This window comes from Aquila chrysaetos, chromosome 4 (assembly GCF_900496995.4).
Source record: "Aquila chrysaetos chrysaetos chromosome 4, bAquChr1.4, whole genome shotgun sequence".
NCBI lineage: Eukaryota > Metazoa > Chordata > Aves > Accipitriformes > Accipitridae > Aquila > Aquila chrysaetos.
In genome coordinates, this window is record NC_044007.1 from 10,569,549 (window position 1) to 10,590,899 (window position 21,351).

The following is a 21,351-nucleotide window of genomic DNA, read 5'->3' on the forward strand; positions in this document are numbered from 1 at the left end:
CCATACATGCCAGAGCTCTCACAGGGTTCACACAGTTTGATGACTAAAACCAGTCCTATGAATCTTCATTAAGCCAGAAATTATAGGCACTATCACAGCTCTAATTCTGGCTTTCCACATTCATGTCTGAGATTGTGCATAGCAAAGATACCACTTCATTTCCAAATAATTTACAAAGGGTGTATTTTTCCCCACTGAGAAGTTGCATTGTAACAGCAATCAGCAATTCAGAGCTTTCAATTAAACATTGTGCCATTTAAACCGCAGTAAAAATGAAATGGTAGAGCAGAATAGGAAGGAATCTAAAAACAGGTGCAATTACACTCATTTTTATTTCAGACTGTTAAATTTTAATACCTTTTACAGGCACATGAATAAATGAGTTATGCAGGATTCGCAACTGTTGGGAATTAATTCAGACTGTTCCAGAAAACTCTAATTCAGCAGAGGTAGCAAACAGAATAATAGGTTCTAAAGGTGCCAGCTGTCGGCCATAGGTCTTCCAGTGATCCCAGGTACATGCCAGCAAGTTACAGCACCTGCTGTGCGGCTAGGGATCAGAGGGAGTGATCCCACCATATCCTGACAAAATCACTTCCTACCAATATCAGTGGGAGATAGCTGGCTGCTTACTTTGTCTCCATGGCAAACTGTGGTGTCTCTTAATCTTAGGCACACTTTCCCCCATCCTCAAGTACTATTGACAATAAAAGTTGCTTTCTCTTGACAAGCAAAGTCCCATACTTGTGACCTTGGTAACTGTCATTATTAGCTCAGCTGCCTCTCATGAAGATCCAAACATTGATTCACACCTCATAAGTGTATCTGTAACTTGGGACCATTTCACCTAGGCTCCTTGTGGGTTGCAAATTTCCTTCTATTCAAGGCTTTTTACACTTAATAGGATTTACACTTGCTAAGTATAATTCTGGAGCTGAGGCTGCTGCTGTGGTCAATGGAAGTTTGAACGTTCCTCTGAGGATCTTAGATGTCTGAAGTTTGATGATATGAATACTTCTCCTTTATCTCTCTAAGGCAAAGGACAAGTCTGAAATCACAGCTCCAAAAAGAAGCACAGATTTGATTAAAAGGAGCACCTCATTTCTCTTCTACAGGTCTAGTATATCCGTGAAAGAGTTGGAATAAGGAAGGCTTGACCTGGGTTATTTTATTGTTTCAGGCAGGAATCCAACCCTTTACAAATTTTAGAGAATATCAATTGCTCATCTGAATCATACCAAGCCGTTTTTGCCATGTTTTGAGTACCCTGTGTTCTCATGAATCAATAGAAATGGAAGAAGCTGAGAAGCTCACATGGGATTTTCCACATCTTGCAAAACTAGGAGCTTATTATACCATTGCTCCCTACCAGTTTCTGCAAACAGCTGCAAATGCCCAGGCTGCCTTTCTCCAGCACTTCTTCTCTGAAGTGAGCAAGGGTTGTCAACAGAAAAACCTATTTTCCAGATATGTTTGCAGCATATATATGCACATTATGTATTCAGGTATCTTTTCTCAGGTGTGAAATAGCAACATAAGGTCAGATGGCCACAACACTAGTTTGCAGTGTCTCTTGTACCAGATATGAGATGCTGCTGGGTGTCTCTTGCTTAGCAGCCCTCACCCTCCAATTCCATCATACCCTCCACATACATCTGAAGGTTGGCTCACAGTGTCTGGCACAGTGGACACAGAGCATGAGCAAGGCCATAGCATGCCCCGTTAAATTTGGCCCTGGATGCAAAAATCGGGGAGGGGACTCAGACTCACATATGTAAATGTAACTGATTCATGTAGCTGATGGATTCAGTATCTGGTCATCTTGATCGATGTTAAAAGGTTCACATAGGAACAAGTAGGAAGCTTTGCTGTTCAGTTTTACCTATATCCATTAATTAGTAGCCTTTTGGTTTCATGATCTTGATTATGGGCTCTGGAAAATACAGAAAAACCCTCCCCCTCCCTTTCTCTGCCCAAGTTTCTACAGTGGGTAAGGAGCTGTAGACCAGCTGTGGTCACAGCACTGCATTTCTTTGTGTTACTGTATTTTTTTAAACTTTCATTGTTATTCTTCAGGGCGTTACACTGACATCACTGCCACTCCCATCACATCAGGGGAAACTGGCTAGATAAAAAGGCAATCCTTTCTGTCCTCTGTCTGCACTGAAGACAACAGTGTTAGGGAGGAATTACAATATAAGGCTATTAAAATTATTAAGAGTATCAGGTTCTAACTTTGCTAACAGCAGTGTAACTTCACTCCCTTTTTCCATGGTGCTTTGTAATTTATTCTCATCTGAGAATATCCTTGAGTCTGGGGCTAGGAACACACATGGAGTTCACATGATTTGTCTTTGAATTAAACTTGTTGCAGCATCTCAGATGAAGAACTGAGATAGCGTTAAGAGGAACAAAGAGTCTTCCCAGTACTTCCCTCCCTTCCATCCCTTGTAGTGAGTTCAAAGATCCCTGAAGTGTAACAACAGTTTAGAGAGAAGGAAAGGCAAATCTTCATTCCCCTCCTGCTGACGCCTTTCCCTGATTTCAGGCTTCTTTCTGTGTGCAGTCAGTGTGATCTGTAGGGTAGGGTGCTCCCAGAAGAGTCCCAAACTCTTTGATCCCTGACTACTATGGTTTGGCTTTTTTGACAGCCTTGTAGTCTGCATTTGCATCCCCAACCACAGCACAACGTGCAGCCTTTAACAGGAGGCTGGCTGACACCTCAGGAGTTGTTCTCCCACTGATAAGCATTTGGTTAAGGTAAATATAAACAAGGAAGATTTTCTTGAGTGATAAAGGACTAGTGGCAGCCAGGGAGGCAGCTTCTTGTTGGTCATCCACTGAAACATATCTTCTGTTATTGCAATGGGATCTCCTGCAAGTAATTCTGCCCCTCCACCAGCTGATATGCAGCACCTTTCTCCTTTGTGTGCATTTGCAAAGGGATAAAAAACAAAACCTACCTTGCTCCAGAAGACAAGCTACTCATCCATATCAGCTCCCTGTCACTCTCATCTCAGAGTTAAGCTCCTTTAGCAAAGGCATAACAAACTCTAGCTCAGACTTTCTCTCCCAGAGCTGTCAGCTCCTCCCTGCCACCCATCTGTGCTGTCCAGGGAGAGCTCTGCCGGTTCCTGCGCAGCCAAGGGATACGTCCAACCTGCCCCATCTAAGCTGTGGGAACCCATCACCTAACTCCTCTGCCAGGGTAGGTCAAGAGGAGCCCCACCGCTCTTTGCTCTGTCGTCTGTGGGCAGGACTGGATTCCCTCTTGGTAGAGACCAGGCTGAGTCGTTAGCTTTACTGGGAAACAAAAGTGCTCTGAATAGAGACTGAAGACCAGCTTTGGTAAGAGAGATGAGCATATGCCCACCTCCAGGAATTGCTCACCTGTTTTCTCTCAAAATGTTTCAAGTGTAAGATTCCAATAAGTGTATTTTTATAATTTCCAAGGTACAGATTTTGTGAGTCAATACCTGTGAAAATCCTTCAGCTCAATTGTATTCTGGTGTTTTTCTCACAGGGAGAAAAGTGCTTTTTTTAATCCTAAGAGTTTCACATGCATAGATTGTGCTGGAGCTAGTTAGGAAAGATTTCTTTTTATAGCTATGTCCTCACACAGCTGACCTGCTGTCAGAGCCATATTATTCCTTCTAGCACATCGGATTTACAAAGATTTTATTTATGGAATTTTATCTCCCTTCCTGATAACAGTAATTTTAAAATGTCAAACTTTTGGAAGCACTCTGAAATAAAAGGAAGGAGATAAAGGTAACTCTGTGGCCTGTTTAAGAATAGCTCTTTCTAGAAGAAAAAAGCATATGAAAATAAGAATGTATAGAAATCTGATTTAGATCGGTATACTTGGTTGGTAGCTCATTGACCAGTGGTGGCACATAAGTCTCAACAAGACCATCCATGAAATGATTGCAAATATATAAAAATGAAACAAACACACCATTCCCACAGCTGCAAACAAAATGGGAGAAATAAGAGCACTTTCAGTGTGCAGCCTGATCCTTATTTGCTTTTAAATGACATGCCACTGGGGCAGCATTGCATAAAATTGTCCTAAGACTTCCTGTAAAAGGTGTTTTTTGATTCAAAACAGTTGGAAAAACACATGTCTAAATGAAAGTGCACTCAGAGGACCAGCTGTTGAGATGACTGTGCCACTTGAAGTCTTGGAGAATATAGTGGAAAACTGTCTCAGAACTGGCAAAGAAACAAACTCAGGACTGATCTTACAATCAGGAGTCAGCGTGCCAACAGGAGTGCAAATATGAGGGTGGGCAAAAACTTGGATGTGAAGCTACAGTCATAACAGAGAAATAACAAAGACCTATAAACATGACTAGTTCTTGAAACATTTTGGGTTTGGTGCTTTTTTAATTTGGAAAATTTCACTTGGCAATGGTCACCTTACTAAAGGAGGTAGTAGAAAACAGAGCAATTCAGGGAAGAGCAACCAATGGTAAAAAGAATGTGATTTCAGAGACATGACACAGGTTAATTATGCAATTATTAAACTCCACTGATTTATATAGGAGGTCATGTAAATGATCACTTACCAAAAGTGTGCCATTGCCAGCCTCTAATGGACATAAGATGAAAGTGTGTGACTGGAGGCTGTGTGGAAACAGAAAAGAAGAAAGAGAGAAGAAATCCCTCTTTTTATGGTTTTTGAAGGTAACAGGAGACATTGAGAAAACACCTGATAATGAAATGCTATCAGGCTGTTGACTAGTCTCGAAGGAAAATCTCTGAAAAACCACAGGAATGGGAACACTTATGGAGCCTTGGAAGAAACAGCTGAAGGATTAGGCCAACCACTCCTGGCTCCTTAGCTGCCTTTAAGCACTTATCTTCTGTTTCATTCAGTGAAAGTTGGCGTTTATCTTCTGGAACTAGCTGACGTATAGGAAAGTACCCTAATGCCCTTCTGTTCAAAGTTTGGTTATGCATTTTCACCCAAACTTTTTTGGGGTCACTTTCATTCAAAGTATTCAACTGCATGTACAACATCCTCCTGGTCCCTGTTTGAAAAGCTCACGGAGGTCTGCTCCTGGCATGCACCAATCTAACACCTGAATTTCAAAACCCTGAGTGACAATATGCGTATGCATGGTGGGGAAGGGAGAGGGAGAAAGCACGCTACAGCCGTCCCCTATGAGCTTGCAAAAAGCAGTGCTAATAAGTAGGGGGACAAATGGCAGCGGTGTCCAGGCATTAAAATCAGAAAGTCACCATATTGCTGGTTCAGCTGTGCTCTGCATACCCAGGAGCTGGGAGTGCCAGCTCTGAGAGAAAGAGGCAGTGAGAGATGGAGGAATACAGCTGATGTAGTATGCAATAACCAGATGTGGAATTTTAAGGCATGAACAGGTGTGGACATCTCAGAATGCACTTTTGTCTGGGTAAGTGCCCTGCAGAGCCTGAAGATCAAAGTTAGGCTCTGGTGGTGCAAGAGAGGTTTGTCTTTTGAAGAGCTGGGGGAAAGCTCATTTTGTGAGCAGACGATAAGTGGATAAATGCTAGCTGGGAGGGTTCAGGGCTGACAAAATCAGAGCAATGAAAAGTTTGCCAGGATTAAAAGCATCATCCTCTGCGTGTTTCCTCATTACCTTCTTTCACTCGGCTGGCTCTTATCCAGCAGACGCTTGGATGGAACTCATGGTTACATAAAGGAAAGCACCTGAAATACCTCTTTTTCATATGTGCACCCACACATGTATAGATATGTAACTTCTAGATTTAAAACTTGTCCTACTGGGAAGCGAGGAATTGCCACTAGACTTGCTTGTGAGGCATCACCCTTCCCTTCATCTCCATCCAATTGCTTTGTCTGTGACATGACTGAGGTTGAAAAGGTCCTCGCACATTTGTGTGTCTGCCACTAGAAACAAATATAAAATAAAAAAAAAAATCTAGTGGAAGGAAAACAATAAGCTTTATTCAACTCCCAGAGCCTCTTTATTTTCCTTCTGGCCACATGCGTGGGCTCTGCTACTATCCTGCTTTCCACCAAGTCAGTTCTCTATAGGTCCCTACTTGCTCGGATAACACCAAGTTCACACAGATCTTTCTGCACATGCATTCACTGGTGATTTCTGCAGGAACACAGGCTTGCTTGATATGTAACAATGTTAAAGCTTTGCATTTAATCCCACTATTGTTACTATTGTTGTGATAGCATAGCATGGCTGCTGTCTTAAGCACTGCACAAGCACAGAGGGTAAAACAGTCCCTGCCTAGAAGAGCTTTAAGACAGACAGACATACATGAATCAGCAACCACACAACAGCAACAACAACAAAACAATCAGAAATGAAGAGAGCAGAGATTTTTTTTCTCCTCCTTTGCCTTCTGCTAACCACCCCTCTAATCTCTGTCCAGTGGTGAAGACACGTGCTCCACCCTGCTTTGTCCATGCAGAACGCTGCCCCGGCAGAAAGGGCCCTCATGCCACATCTGCATTGCACAGTGAAGGCAGAGGGAAAAGAACAAGCTGGCATGCCTCTGACTGACCTGTCTCACTGATGTGGGTGACACCAGCACGCACAGAGTCTAGCAGGCGGTAACTCTCAGATGCACGTGTGCACACAAATGAGGCTGCGCTGCTGCTGCTTTCAGCTCTGCTCAGCGATGGATTATGTTGGCACAGGCACAGTGGCATTCACCTACCTTGTGGAAGAGAGAAAAAGGAAAAATGGAAGAGGAATCCCCAGCCTACTTTCTCCCAGGCTCGCTCATTCCCATCCCCATTCTCCCCTGAAGTAACTCCCAGCAGGGCAGAGCTGGGAGCTCCCAGTTCTCATCCCTCTGTCATGAAACCCACAGACTAGGGATGGACAAGACCTGGCGTGTCTGACCAGGAGCCGTTCTCCGAAGTATATGGGAAGGCCTGTAATCTGAAGGCAACTTCCAGCTTTTAGGTGGGAGGCAGTGACTCCTTTCACCTCCTCCTAGCAATGGCTGTGAATAAAATGATGACACAGAGACAGGAATAATTTACTCTGAATTTGAGGAAGCCAGTCGTTGGTTACTGATGTTCATATTGCATTGAGCATGGGTTTTGCAGTCCTTGCATTGCCATTTTCCACCATGCCACAGAGTTTTGCACTGACAGTTTTTAAACTGCATCAAAGAAGCTGTCAGAGGTGAAGCTGTATGTTTTGACAGCTGGAGAGTTGACAGCCAATGCTTTAGACACCTAGGGAGGCCTTGGGAGTCAGTTTGCAGCTCTAGGATAAGCACATTAAGTGGATGTATTGACAAAGTAGAAAAATTATTAATAATGGTGGGATTTAAACTGTCATCAGAAAACCGTCACCATCCTGGCTTGCACTCATTTATTGTTTTCGAGGCTACTTGTACAAAGACACACTGTTTCTTGGTACCTGGTGAATTCCATAGTGGTGGAGTCCCACAGTATCATGGGGAGCATGTAGCTGGCCTGCTTCACCTGTGCTCTCAGTAATTACAACTCTAGCCTGGATTTTATACTCTTCTGCAGGTTAAAGTTGGAAGGGTCCCATTTTGCCTTCTGCCTCAGCTAGTCTTCTTCCCCATTCTTCTGTGACTAGCCTGCAACCCTGGTTTGCAAAGACTGCATGTAATAAACTAAGGTGATTTAAAGCAGTTGAAGATATTGTTACCAGTACCATTTCACTGGATTTGAAAATTCAGCACTAAATCTCCACCAACCTTGTTTTGCAAGGCTTTGACAAACCAGGGTTCCTACCTGAAATACATAACATTTGTTGCACAGATGTAAGAAATCCATCTGTGGTGACACACGCACACACACAACCCAAACTCACTTTCAGTGCAATTCATCATCTTAGTGATTCTTTTCCTTTCCTTGTTTTCCCATGTAGATGATTAATTCACTTCAAAATTCATTCCTTCATCTTGAGAGCTAATGCAAGGCTTGTTTAAGAGTAGCTCTAACCAAGACACGTGAGGACATTTGTAGCTGAGCCAAGAGGCTCTGTTCCAGCTCCAGCCGACATGCAGCCCTAACAGCTGATCCAGACATCTACCAAACAGCTGGCAGGATGCGGCCCACAGCTGTTAGAAAAAACAACAGGGAACAGTGTCTGTTTAAAGAGGCAGAAGATAGAGTTTAAATCCTATGACCTAGGGACTAGCAATGCACAAAGGAAGATGTTTTCAAGCACACCTTGTCATACATATGTGTATGTGCATATGCACACATGCTTAATTGCAATGGGCTATAATAAAGGAATTTGGGATGATAGTAGCCTCAGTGTGGCTAGTCATGTCAAGGCTGTATGTGTTGTTCAACTCCCAATAAGAAGATCCCCTTGGAATCCTCCCTCCATGTGAAGGAGAGAAAAGCAGAGGGAAATGGCAAGGTCCGCGTGTGTGGCTGGTGTAGCTTTTAAGAGTGTGGAGTTGCACTAGTGAAATGGTTTCCTTGCTTCCACAAGATGCAAAGCCACGTCAAGTGCTTTAATAGATCCCTCGTACATCACATAGCAAAAGATACTGAGGCCACCTGTCTTGCTGCTAAATAAGACCACTGTTTATATCTCAGAGTTGCTGAAGGCCAGATTTGAAAAGAAATTTAGGAGCCTAGAAGTAATGTGCGGCAATGCTTGATATTTAGGAGTCAGGTCTCTGGAGTGGGATCCAGAAATTGGGAGTGTCTTTGCTCCTTACACAAAGTCTGAGGGGCACTGGTGTCTCCAACCTGCTGCCCAGACAGGGAGGACATGCAGCTGCAGATACTGAGGAAACACTGAGGACAGTAGGGTGATTGAAGCCCAATCCCTACAGATGCCCTACTCCAGATAACAGGGAACAGCCAAGAAAAATATTGTACTCACTTGACTTGGTACCTGAGCTGATTTTCTCCAAGTAAGGTCTGACCATACACTGAATTGGGCTGACATGGGATTCTACATAGGTCACATGTGGAGATACATCCATCTGTAGCTTGCAGTCGTCTTTTCTTTTTCACATAAAAGCTTGAGGATTAACTGAAGTCAGAGAAGGAAAAGCCCTCTTAGCTGCTGAACCCCAGCCCCCTGCAGTATGGGATTATCCTCTTGGTAGATCCTGCTGTAGCTCAGTCAATGGGGGAAACAAAAAACCAAATGAAATGAGATATTTGGCTTCATGGAACTCAATTTGTAAGCTGCACTTTTATGAACATCTGGTAATGCTGCCTCCCACTCATAAGTGTCAAATGCAGAACCCTCTGTGTCCCTTCGGTCAGGATCTTCCCCTTCTGCTGCAACACTTTAACCAGGGAAGAATTTAGAGCATTTCCTCCTTCCCAGCAGGTTAGAAACTGCAGGCTTTTAAGGAAAAAAAGGTTTGTTTCCCACTACTTTATTTTTACTTTCAGTCAGAAGGGACCATTTTATATCTTTTCATTCATTGAAAGTCCTCATGCATTTTCCTGGTCATTGTGTCAGAAACAGATTTATCTTTCTGTACTATATTCTTAAATTTCAATTGAGCCTGGAAGTTAATGTCTTTATGTAAATAACTGTAGGTCAGAGCTTGTAACTCATTATATAGCAATTATTTATTTAACTGGAGCTTTTTGAAAGGTCTGAATCAGAAAGGCCAGCTGGAGGCCTGCAGGTTGGCTCTGGCCTGTGGACCAAATCCCCGCAGAGGAGACAGGGACATCTGTTTTGGCAGTGAATATGCTGCCATAATTGCGGCTTGGTCCAATGCCAGCCCTTGGTGGACACATGGGCCCAGCCACCACGATGTTGTGTGGACACGGGAGGAGAACACAAGGACCCCTGTGTATGAGCTAAGCCTGGCAGTTAGCTCCGGACCGGGTCTCTAATTTGGCTTCCAAAAGAGAGTGATGAAACTAGGATTTGGGTCCTATGGTTGGCAAAGTCAGGCGATCCAGGTTAAGTCACTTTTCATCCTAAATATGATGAAAATTTAACAACTGTTGGCACATGAATCGTATTGGAAACCAAGGATGCACTCTAATACTTAGGCTGCAATGGATTAAACTTAAGTGGTTATAGCCATAACTAACCTCAGGGCAGCCTCTCCTCCTGCCATGCTTTGTCCTGCCCGTGTATGCAGAATATCTACAAGATTTCCAACCCAGCACCGGAGCAGCGGAAGACAGAGTGTGTCCCTTCTCCTGTTGTTGGGATACACAGGCAGTTGGCCCCAGCCCCACATTCACTGAAATCAATGTTAATTGCCTTCCATGGGCTTTAGTTTAAGACTGCTGAAGATAAATATTATTCAGGGGAAAAAAAAATGCAGCCATTGATTTCTTCTCAAAGGTAAAGGACAATAAACCCATGTAAATGAAAACGGCCACAGCTACAAGGGTTCCTAGCTTGATGCTAGTACAGTGATCCCTGACTGTGCAGGGTTGCAGTTCACAAAGGCATTTTCCTGCCTTTTGTGCCACAAACAGCCATCCTGTAAGACCCTAATGAACTATCATCTAGCGCAGTGGGTAGAAGTGAAACAAATCCATGTGACTAGACTGTCCACAAGGGTTTAGCTTCACATTTAACGTTTCTCCTTCTGTTACACAAGACTACCTGTGCGGTGTCTCTGGTTGCTCCCTGGAGGCCATTCTATTAATGGCGATACAGGCCTCCACTGGAAATACATAGCCTCCATTAATGAGCTCCTGTGTGTGAAAAAGGGAAGATATTCTAAAGGATAAAACGCTAACTTTCTTACTAACAAATTTATGCGGAGATAACCCAGATGAAATGGCTGCAAATCAGCTTATCCAAGAATCAACATCTTCTGCATTTTTTAATTTATCACTTGTCTTAAAATAGTGTTCAGTGGCCCTAGCCCAGAAGGGGGAGTACTTAATTAGAGACTGCCCTTGACTTAAAAAACTTATAGACTAAGTTTGGATGGTACACAGTGTAAGAAAATCACTAGAGAGGTCTAGGAAGACAACCTCACAGAAACTCTATAACTTTAAAAATGGGGAACTGTTTCTGCATTCCTCATTTCTGTGTTCATGAGCAGGGCTCTTCAGAATCCTGTTAGCCAGTGTTATTGCTCTTTCCCTTTTCCCATTCCCCAGGATTGGCTGTAGCTGTCTAAAAACTGGCTTAGGATGAAGATATGTTCCTCCTGTACCTTTGTCTCAAAACAACATACCCACCTAGCTGAAACCCCCCTCCCAAGTATATACTAAACAGCTCTTACTGGTCTCTGAAAGCTACCAAGGGGTTTTGTGGCTGATGCAGCTTTGTTTCCTTATGGGGAGTATCTATAAGGCAAAATCCTGGCCCACTGTTAAGAAACTCTAGTGGCTAATCATTCTTCAACTAGCAGTCCTTCTGCTTAGGTGAAATTTCTTGTCTCTCATTGTCTGCTACTTGCAAAAATGTGGACCAGAACACACAACTGAATGTTACTAAATTTTAATGCAAAAGATTATAACTTTGGGCAAGAAATTCAGCAGAGTTTACTGTCTAAATTCAAGGAGCTCTGCTGAAATATTTTATTCAGTATTTCAACAGTTCTTTTATTGACCTTTCTTAAGCATACTTCAAGCAACTTCAGTGTTTCCCCAGCAAACAACCCACCCCAGGCCTGCAGCGGAGGACATAGTGCAGCCCTGTTCATCACATTCACCTTAACAATGCAGCTGTACTTTGCCATAGAGCATTTCCAAAGCCATTTCCAAGGATTAATTTATCCTCCAACTACTCCATGGCAACACTAGGTGACAAAAACACAGGTGACTATGGATATTTTAATGGTGGCCAGTATAGCCAATGGCATACCTTCAAAAACTTTCATGTCAGCAAAGCACATACTGATTTCTTCAAAACATTTTGGCCTAATAGAGTTCTAACAGTCTACCAGGAGAAGTAATTTTGTTGTTCTGGTGTAGTTTGTATGTTTGCTTGTCTACATCTATCTGTCTTCAGTTTTCTAATTTAGACTGTTAACATCTGGGGATCTGGACAATCCATTTATTCCCTACCACAGCATAGTCATGATCAAGACCAGGATGCCTAGGCGCCTATATTTATTTAACTAAAAACAGCTTAAAAATCATCCCATGTTTCTGGGACATCCTAAAAGAGAATAGGAGAATATTAAAGAATTCCGCATGACTAGCAGTGAAAAATCAGTCTTTTAAAAAGTGCATTAAAAGACACCCTTTAAAACACAGTTAAAAGTTGCCTAACAGCCAACCGTCCCCTCTAAATGTCTATGGCAAAAGTACTAATAGTGACATATATATAAAAGGTTATAAGCATATATTCATATAAGCTTTCATTATATCATTTCTCCACATCCACAAGGGACAGAATGATTTTTGTACACAGGCTTGTGTGAAGCAGCATTGAGATGTGATGACCTACACTTGATGTTGCTTCCTTGCCACCACAAAAAGCCCTTAACTGGTTTACCCTTATGCACAGCATGGTGCCTCTGTAATACGTCAGCATTCAAGGCTTAAGTATATCTTCCTATTAAGTTAGTTAAAGTTGCATAGTTTAAAGATCACAATCTGCTAATGGAAAGACATTAGGTGTTATTAACCATAAAACATGGAATTGATCAGAACTGACAAAATTTTTATGGAACATCATTTTGGTAAAACCTTAATCAATTTCCTGCTATTGTTTGGATAACATTTACACTATCTATATCATTCCTTTTCAAACTATAAGTAATCAGGGAATTATTTGTCTGGGCTGATTGAGGTTGTGGAGAAGTGACAGTGTGAAATACCAGGCTCGTTGGAAGGGAAAGGACAAAGGAATGGTCAGACTCACAGGAATAGGTGAAGTTCCATTGAATACAGAGAAACAACTGAGTGGTTAAACACTTGTTACTAATTTTTTTATTTATGTTGGAGCTTACACTGGCCTCTTGCAGCTAAGAGCTGTACATGTTCCAAACAGCTCATGAACAAAGGATAAGGTAGAAAACAATGCATGAATACAGAGAGAATGAAAGCCTGAGGCAGTGCAAGTTATAGAACTAGACAGGGTAGGTGACTTTTGTGCCATTTCAGTGGCAGATTTTTAAAAAATTAAATATTTGTATGATTATTTCGATGCACAGTATGGTAGCAAGGTCCCATCTCCTCCTTCTTCTCCCAGTATTAGTTTGGAATATCTGTGTATTTCTGCTTCTCGTCCCAGCAGAAGACAGCTGATCTGGCCATACAGTTTAAATCTAATCTGTGAGATCACATTGTCAGCCACACAAGAGAACGAGGTTGGAGAATGGATGATAAAATATATGGACAGCTCCTGTTGGGTAACTACGAAGTGATTATGACTCTTCAGCCCAGAGAATAGACAGTAACAATAAAAGTCTGTGAAATCATAAGCAATACAGGGAAAGTGAAAAAGTAGTGATTGTTCACTGCCTCTTGCAGAACAAGAGGACGTCATGTGAAAGTATCAGGAAGCAAGCCCAGAGACAACTCTTCACACAGCATGTTGTTAAGCTGTAGGACTGCTCCCCACAGGATGTGGGGGATCTCAGTTCAGGAAGGAACTGGACCAGTTCATGAAGGAAAAATCCATTGAGGGCTATTAAGTATAAAAATTCTAAGTCTGGTTTAGAACATCACTGAATTACAAATTATTGGCAGCTGGGATAGTATTCTGGGAAAGTATCCCTGAATGCTTTCCCTAGCTCTTCCATGGGGATCTACAACAGGGCTAGACTGACCTTTGGTGTGAGATGGTGTAGCTGCTCTTGTGTACTTACATCACAGAATTAGTTTAGACTCAAAAGGAAAAGTGCCCAGCTTGTACAACAATTGTAAAACTATACATTTCAGGTTGTCTTTCTTGTGTTCTGTTTCATAAAGCTAGTCAAGTCTGTAGGCAGCTCCCTGCATACATTTAGCTCCATTGAAACTAATGCCAAACTTAAAGCTCATGTTAAGCTAAACCGGAACCTAAACTCCAGTTTCAAAGACACAAGTGGAAGGGTCTGTGATGGGAAGTATCATTCTCGATGTGGACACTTGCAGGACTGTATTGCATTATTCAGCTACATACAAATTAAAATATGACCAAGAATTGTTCTTCTAAGGGCCTTGCTTCAGCCCCGCATATTTGTTTTGAAACTTAGAAAGCTAATTTAAACAATGAACCTGGAAGATAATGTGGTTAATGGTTGGGTTATGTCAATGTCCCTCACAAAGCTTCTCAGGTAAAAAAGCACCAGTGAGTTTCTCTTCTTTAACTGAAAACTCAACCATAAAACCCAGTGCAATTCATCATCAAACAGATTTTTCACACCTGTTCGGAAAAGGTAAAAACCACCAAGGAACCATCTGGGTGTCAGAAGCAGCATCTGGAGTTGTGGGGACTGCTGATTCACCACCAAACTAGGAAGCAGAGGAGTTATTTTTTGCCTAGGCTACTAACCTATGTTCCACCACTCCTTTCTTGTGCAGTTGAGAGATTAGTGTATCTTTACCCTCTACTACATCTACCAGGAAGAGGGCTGTGCAATGTGCAATGACCTGGGTGCAGTTTTGCTAACTGAAGATGGTGGTAAACAGGCAGGTTCTTATAGGTGAATATGAAGCAGAACATTTCCTTTCCCCTGAAGCCAGAGCTACTTAGCTTTGGGACAGGTGTGAACAAAGAGATTCACCTTAAGAAAAAAAAAAAAAGTGCAAACCTTTTTTTATTATTTTATTTATTTATTTATTTTATGCATTCCAAACAATGGCAACCTGTATTTCATATGCTTTTTATCTCTCTTCAGTTGAGATGTTGACACTTTTGATTAAATCTTTGATTAACCCAAACCTGAACCCATTTTCTCAAGCACAGAACAAGGAAACTCTCTCTTTTTTTTTCCATACTTTTTTGGATGGCTGGTAATTGTCTGTGTCATTACTGTAACATTTTTCAGCATGTACAATCTTGCAATATCACCTCAAGCTTTTAATTTCACTCAGAAAAATAGATTCAACTCAGTGCAAATTATGCCAGATAATGTCGCTTTTCACACAGGATAAAGGAATAGCAAGTGCAAACAAGAACTTACATTGTTTATTTAACCCTACACAGTGTTAAGGCTACAGTGCTCATTATAATGGGATCCTGCAGACAAAAACATCATTGTACTTTGAAGAAATCAATAGAAGGCATCAGATTCAGGAAAAAGTCAAGAGCAGTCAGTCTGCTCTCAATGCAGAGTTATTTCAAAGTGTGACTGTAGTTATCTAATAAACTGACTAATTTAAAGGCCGTTAATTTGGGTGCCTAACCTCAGTGGTGAGAGGTGGCAGTTAGGAATCTAACTCTGCTAACTCTCTGTCTTGGGAATTCCAGATTTTAGGGGGGAGTTAAACAAGCATTAGAGGTTATCCTTGAACCTTATGAAACAAGGATACTCTTGTTGAGATCTACAATGTAAGATATTCTGCTGTGAAATAATAACCAAAAAAGCAGGTAACATTGGAGTATTAATCCACTTGCTACTGCTATAAATCTACCGCCCATTGTCATCAATCTAACCTTTGATTAGTTGCTATGACTCCATCAGTACCCCAATTTGTATAGTGATGGGCTGTCTGATGAAGCCTTCAACTTAAAGTTGGGTGGTTTCTAGAAGATTGCTATAAGTTATTACAGACAACAGGACTAAATACACCAGAGAAATTGAGCGTGATATGTATAGGATTGTTATGATATAATGTATTCATTTGCATATTTTGTACTTGTCAGAGTGGATGAATTAATAATGATACTTTCTGACATATTTGCAACAACATCTCTGTGGAACAATCTTCATGTAATTTCAGTCATTCAACTCCAAATTTTAGGCAGCCAACATTGTGAATTTTGCCCATTGCTTTTTTTTTTTTCCCTAGGTATTTTTAGGGCAAATAGTGCTGCTTTTGCTGTTTTACTGTTTTGTTTTTTTTTTTTTTTAAAGCCTTTTGTTTGCATGCTGGAAAAAAAAAAGCTCTGCTTGCATCTTTTCCCTGCAGAACCAGTCATGCCGTGTTGTAATAATAACCAAATCCCTCCCCACATCAATGTCACAATGTTTGTTTTAGCAATCTTAAGTTCAGCTGCCAGCTGTTCTGTTCTTTGGATTTTATTGCAGGAAGTATAAATTCCCCTTGGTTTGGCTGGAGGTGCTTTTAGAAGCTTTTGTATGAGGGGGGAAGGGTAACAGAAGAGGGACGGGAAAGAAGAGAACAGCATGTCTATTTTTGTTAGGGCGGGGTGACAATCAGTTAAGGACTATTAAGCTTAATGGCCTTGATGTTATAGCATTGCATCTCTTTTTACCATTTCTTAATCACTACAGAGTAATAACATCTTTAAAATTTATTGGGACAATTAGAAGAAAGCAGAGTTCCTTTGACCCCAGCTGTTTCAAAGTCTTCTATGGCTTTCTTTTCTGTCTCCCTCTTCTTCTTTTCTTTTTTTTTTTTTTTTAAAGAAAGAATAATCACTGGACCAAACTTCTTCTCTAGCAGTTTCTACCTTGAGATTTATGTCAGGTTCCAAGTTGCTGATAACATGATAATTAAACTCCAAAAGAAGAGAGGAGGAATGTATTCATGAATAACATAGCTACCTTCATGAATTCAAACTTGTGTTATGAACGAGCAACTCACTTGGATAGGGAAAAAAAGTCCCTCCAGTTCTTTGTCTGAAATTTGACCCAAATACTTTTTGGAGAGGTTGGAAGAAAGGGAGGGGAATTTAGTTAACACTTCCCTTTGTTTACATTCCTAGTAGCACTTGAAGTCAAGTGATACTGAAACATGGTAACAGAGGTTGCTTCTTGTCTTTTATCAGACTAAGTGTACTGTCCCATGTCCATTCTTTATCTCATTTCCTCCTTCTAGTTCAGCTTTTCTCCTTTTCAGTGCACTCTCTTCTGTTTTGTTAGAAATCTGTGAAACTTGTGGCTCTGAATTCCTCTCTCAATTTTCTTTTTTTCCCCATGTCCTATGTAAAAATAATTGCCAGTGTTCATTTCAGCTGTGCTCCCCACACTAAAAGATACTTCTCTGCTCTGGTACCAAGACAGAACAAACTGCACCTATCATCTGGTTTGTGATCATTTTTACATTGATTTTTTTATAGCTTTCATGTCAGGAAGAGAGAAAATTACACATTTAAAGAGGAGAGGTGAAACTCATAGTTGAGAACATTAAACACCTAAATGAGACAACTAAGTTTTGACTGTAGTCAACACTGCTTCACTAAATAGCTATCAGAAAGAGATAATTATCTCCAGAGGACTACTCAGCCCAGCTAAAACTTAATCTAAATTGTCAACTACTATCTCTTTCCACCATCTATATAAAATGCCTACAGAAAAAGAAGAAAGAAGAGGCTGTGTTTGAACTAGATATCCCAAAGACAAAGACCTGGGCACATGCCAAATTGTTGTAGTAAAAATTGTGCCAAGATGCAGTTTTTGTTCAAAGAGAAACACAAGGCATCCTGGACAACCTTTATGGCTTTTTCAGAACAGACAAGTGAACTCTGAGTTCCCACTTTTCACCTGAGTGCCCTAACTGATAGGCTAGAGCCTCACCCCCTCTTTTAGGACTGATTCCATTTTGAGCAATAAATTTCAATTAGGCCAGAGTGAAACTAACTGCACAGTGTTGCTATCACCTAGCACTTGGAGACCCTGTGAATTCATTTATTCATAGGGAGACCCCTGTGAGTTCTTGTATCAGATCAAAAGTGGTGTCCTGATGAAAGTCGTCATTCCTTGAACCTAGTTAATGATGATGGAGTGATCTTGGTTTTCTCTACAGTATGTAATGAAAAGTATATCCTGAAGCAGTATGGAAACAAATGTTGAAATATCAGCATTTTTCCAAATGCAATTTTTCTTTTCTAGCCAGCTTTGTTCTCATGTTTCTGCCTTAATCACTAGACTAGCTTTCTTCCATTGCTGTCCCCGGGGTAGTATTATGTGGCTGTCATCCTTTTATGACCTTCATGACTGAAATCATATCATACCATATGTTTGGAGAAATACCATGTATTTTCATAATATAACACACATTATGTAATCTTCTAGTTATGATCACACTGAACCCCAACTTATTAATCACCTCCAATGTAAATCTAAGCAGTAACATAAAGTGACACACTACATAACATTGATGCCTGAGTAGTTCACTGAATAGAACATGAAGGACCGGAGCTTTTCCTGAGGTCCTGTTGAGAAGTCTACTTGAGTACTGTGAGATCAGGATTCACATATAAACATTTCAACATCTATATACTCCCCCAGAAGTCTATGCAGATTACAGGTATCTTGAAGGTGGGCAAGCACTGGTCTGTCACAGCTTTCTCCATTCGTTGTTTCTCCTTCATGTGCCCAGATATAGTACTATCTGATAATCCAGCTCCAACCCATAATTGCAGAAATTTTAGATTAGAGAGTTAATGTCATAGTCTAGCAACAAAAACTCCAACAATATTTTATTCTTTTTTTCCTCTTTTTTTGAAGACTATAAACTCAGCTTCCTCTACTGAAGTTAAAATGTAGACAGAATGTCACAAAAAATAGCTGAAATGTTTCTCTTTTAAAAAAGAAACACTTAAAAATTTTGAATGGCAACATTTGACAATTTTGATTTGCTCTAATTTTAACTTCTTTTTCCTTCCTCTCAGAAGATTAATGCTTTTCTGGCATAAGTCAAGATCCTAATCAGTTAGTTAGATGTTATGGATTCAGTAAGGCTGTATAAACAGACAATATGAAGATGGCATATAGAGAGCTGGAAGATCAGTAGTATAAATAGGCATAGTTACGGTAATTATGTAGGAAGCACATACATGTGTTCATGTGCATTTATTTATATATAATGTGAACAGTATTTTATTATTGTTATGCTTTATTGAGCCCATTGATTACATTTACATAATGTCATCAAATATCTCCACAGAGGCTCATCTGCATCAATATTGTTATAGCTCTAAATCACCAATGGCTTAAGCTTTACAGCCAGAGTAAATACCTCCTTTTATAATATGCTATAGAGAAACAAAACCAAACCATGAAAAACCCCAAGTCATTGCTGTCCTACAAATTTAGTAGTTTGCTTACTCTGAGAGATGAAGTCTGTCTAGTTGTGCAGACAAAGAAGTTAATGGTAAGGAGGGAAGTCCTGGAAGACCAATGGAGATCTCTGAATGTTCATTCAGCAATAAAATAAAGAGCAAGAAACTTGAAGCAAAGCCAAGGCTTCCATGAGTGTGGAAATGAACTGGAAAGGCCATGATACCAAAAGAGCAGAGCATACAAATGGAGCTTGAGAAAATCATCAGTCTAAATGTAGCAGTGCAAAACTCTTGAGTTTATAGTTTACCAGAATGCATGCAAGTGCTAAGTCTCAAGACCCTCAGTGCATCCTCTTTCGGGAGTTCAGGAGCTCATTTGGCTGAGTCTACCTTTGTTGGTAATAGCTGTTGTGAAGAAAGCTAGTAGAGAGAAGGTACAAGACCACGCAGAGACATAGCTGTGATGCACCTGCAACGTAGCACAGGTGAGGCCAGTGGTAAAGCTTCAGCTTAAAAACAAATCCCAAGGGAAAGGACGGACAGGCTGTCATTTCTAGATCTGGACTGGTGTGCTCAGGGCCCTGACACTAAGGGCAAAACAGCATGAATATGAATCCTTATGTGTACTGTCTGCCCTTGGTCCACACTCACAAATGTTGAACTAAGCTTGTATATGGTGCTTGGTGAGCTTTACATTAAAAGTGGTAGGGCCGTTCCCAGCTCTGAATCTCCTAATTTTCAACATCTGAAGCTGGGAAGAGTGGTAAGCAGTACTGCTTTTAGAGAAGTGGACCAAAATGTTACAAAGGTCATAATTTCCAGTGAAAATACAAGCTTAAAGTATTGCAGCTTCTGTAAAATTAGTTCAATAGTGGATACTTGTACATTTGCAGAAGCCAGCATCATTTTTGTGGCCATTTGCTGAAATGACATTCATGGCTCTGAGCTGTCCTTCCAGGGGAGCAGTGGGTTTCAGGCAATTCTGCCAGCAAGTATTCTTTCCCTGCATAGCATTGCTGCAAAGTGAATGAAAGCCACATACATGTTGAAATGAGGCATCTGTCTGCAGCATTTCGTACAGTGCTGAAAACTCTATTTTCTGCACCTTGAAAGTCAGAAAACATGGAAGAAACTTATCAATTTAAACCTAAATGCATAAGTTAATGTATAAGTGTGTGTGTGTGTATGGGTTCAACTGTGTATGTTATATGCATTTTATGGGGTGTAGAGGACTAGCTCTTTGAAAATACATAGTCAAGTTTGCCTGACATTTCATACTATAAGTCTCTGATTTCAGTACTTCAGCTTTGCCAAGGGTAAGCAATTTTATTTAAGTTTCTAGACAATTCTCTGTTTCAGGAGATTCTTTTTTGTGACTATGTCTGATAGGCATTTACTTATCAGCAAAAAGTGGTTCAGTTATTTTCATGAAAAAGATTAGGGGAAAAATATGCAGGTTTGCCCCTATTGACCCATGTTTCATGGAAACCATGTTTTGAAGTAAGTGTTTCAAATTCAGCGGTTTGTGAGCTTTGTTAGTGATAGATCTCTTGCTGCTGTCACATTGAAAATCCCAACATAAGTAGCTAAGCTATAAACAAGTAAAAAATCTTAGTTAACAGATGTTCTGAATTTTATTTTGGGCAGGTGACCTTCCAAAGCCTCTCTCTTCACTGAGCTAAGCTGGCGCAGCAGGAGCTGAGTACACTTCTCCCCACAACTTCTGCTCCAGACTCCTTGGTCAGCGTGTATCAGCTGAGAGCAGTGATCCTCCCTCCTCTGGTCTGATACCCAAATCCTGGTGTGGTGACAGGAGGGTATCTTCCTTCAGCTTCGGATGGGATGAAAGCCAGACCAAGAGAGAAAAGATGGCAGCATACTGGTACAAGAAATGTCTCTGGATGTACCAATACAACTCAGGCAGTGACTGAATTTGGCTGATGAATGAGTTTTGTTTGTTTTTCCTAGCACTTCAGCTATTCCTCCCTATGTTTCTTACCATTCTTCTTATTGACCATGAAGTACTGCAATGTGTCACCACTGTTCCTAGCTATGAAGAAACTTGTAGTGCTGCGTTCTGCTAGGCAAATGACCCAGGGGAACTTGGGATAAATGAGCTGATGAGTCCTGAAATTTATTCTAACAGCCAATAGGGATCATTTTGATGTAAGAGTAAGACCGGCAGAAAAGAAGGTTGAAATGATGAATAGACCAATGTTGTGGTCCAACCTCCCTTACTGTCCCGGTGAGGAGCCTGCTTTGAGTGCCTCACAGCTATCTTCTGGCCCACAACTTGGACTTACCTTTCATG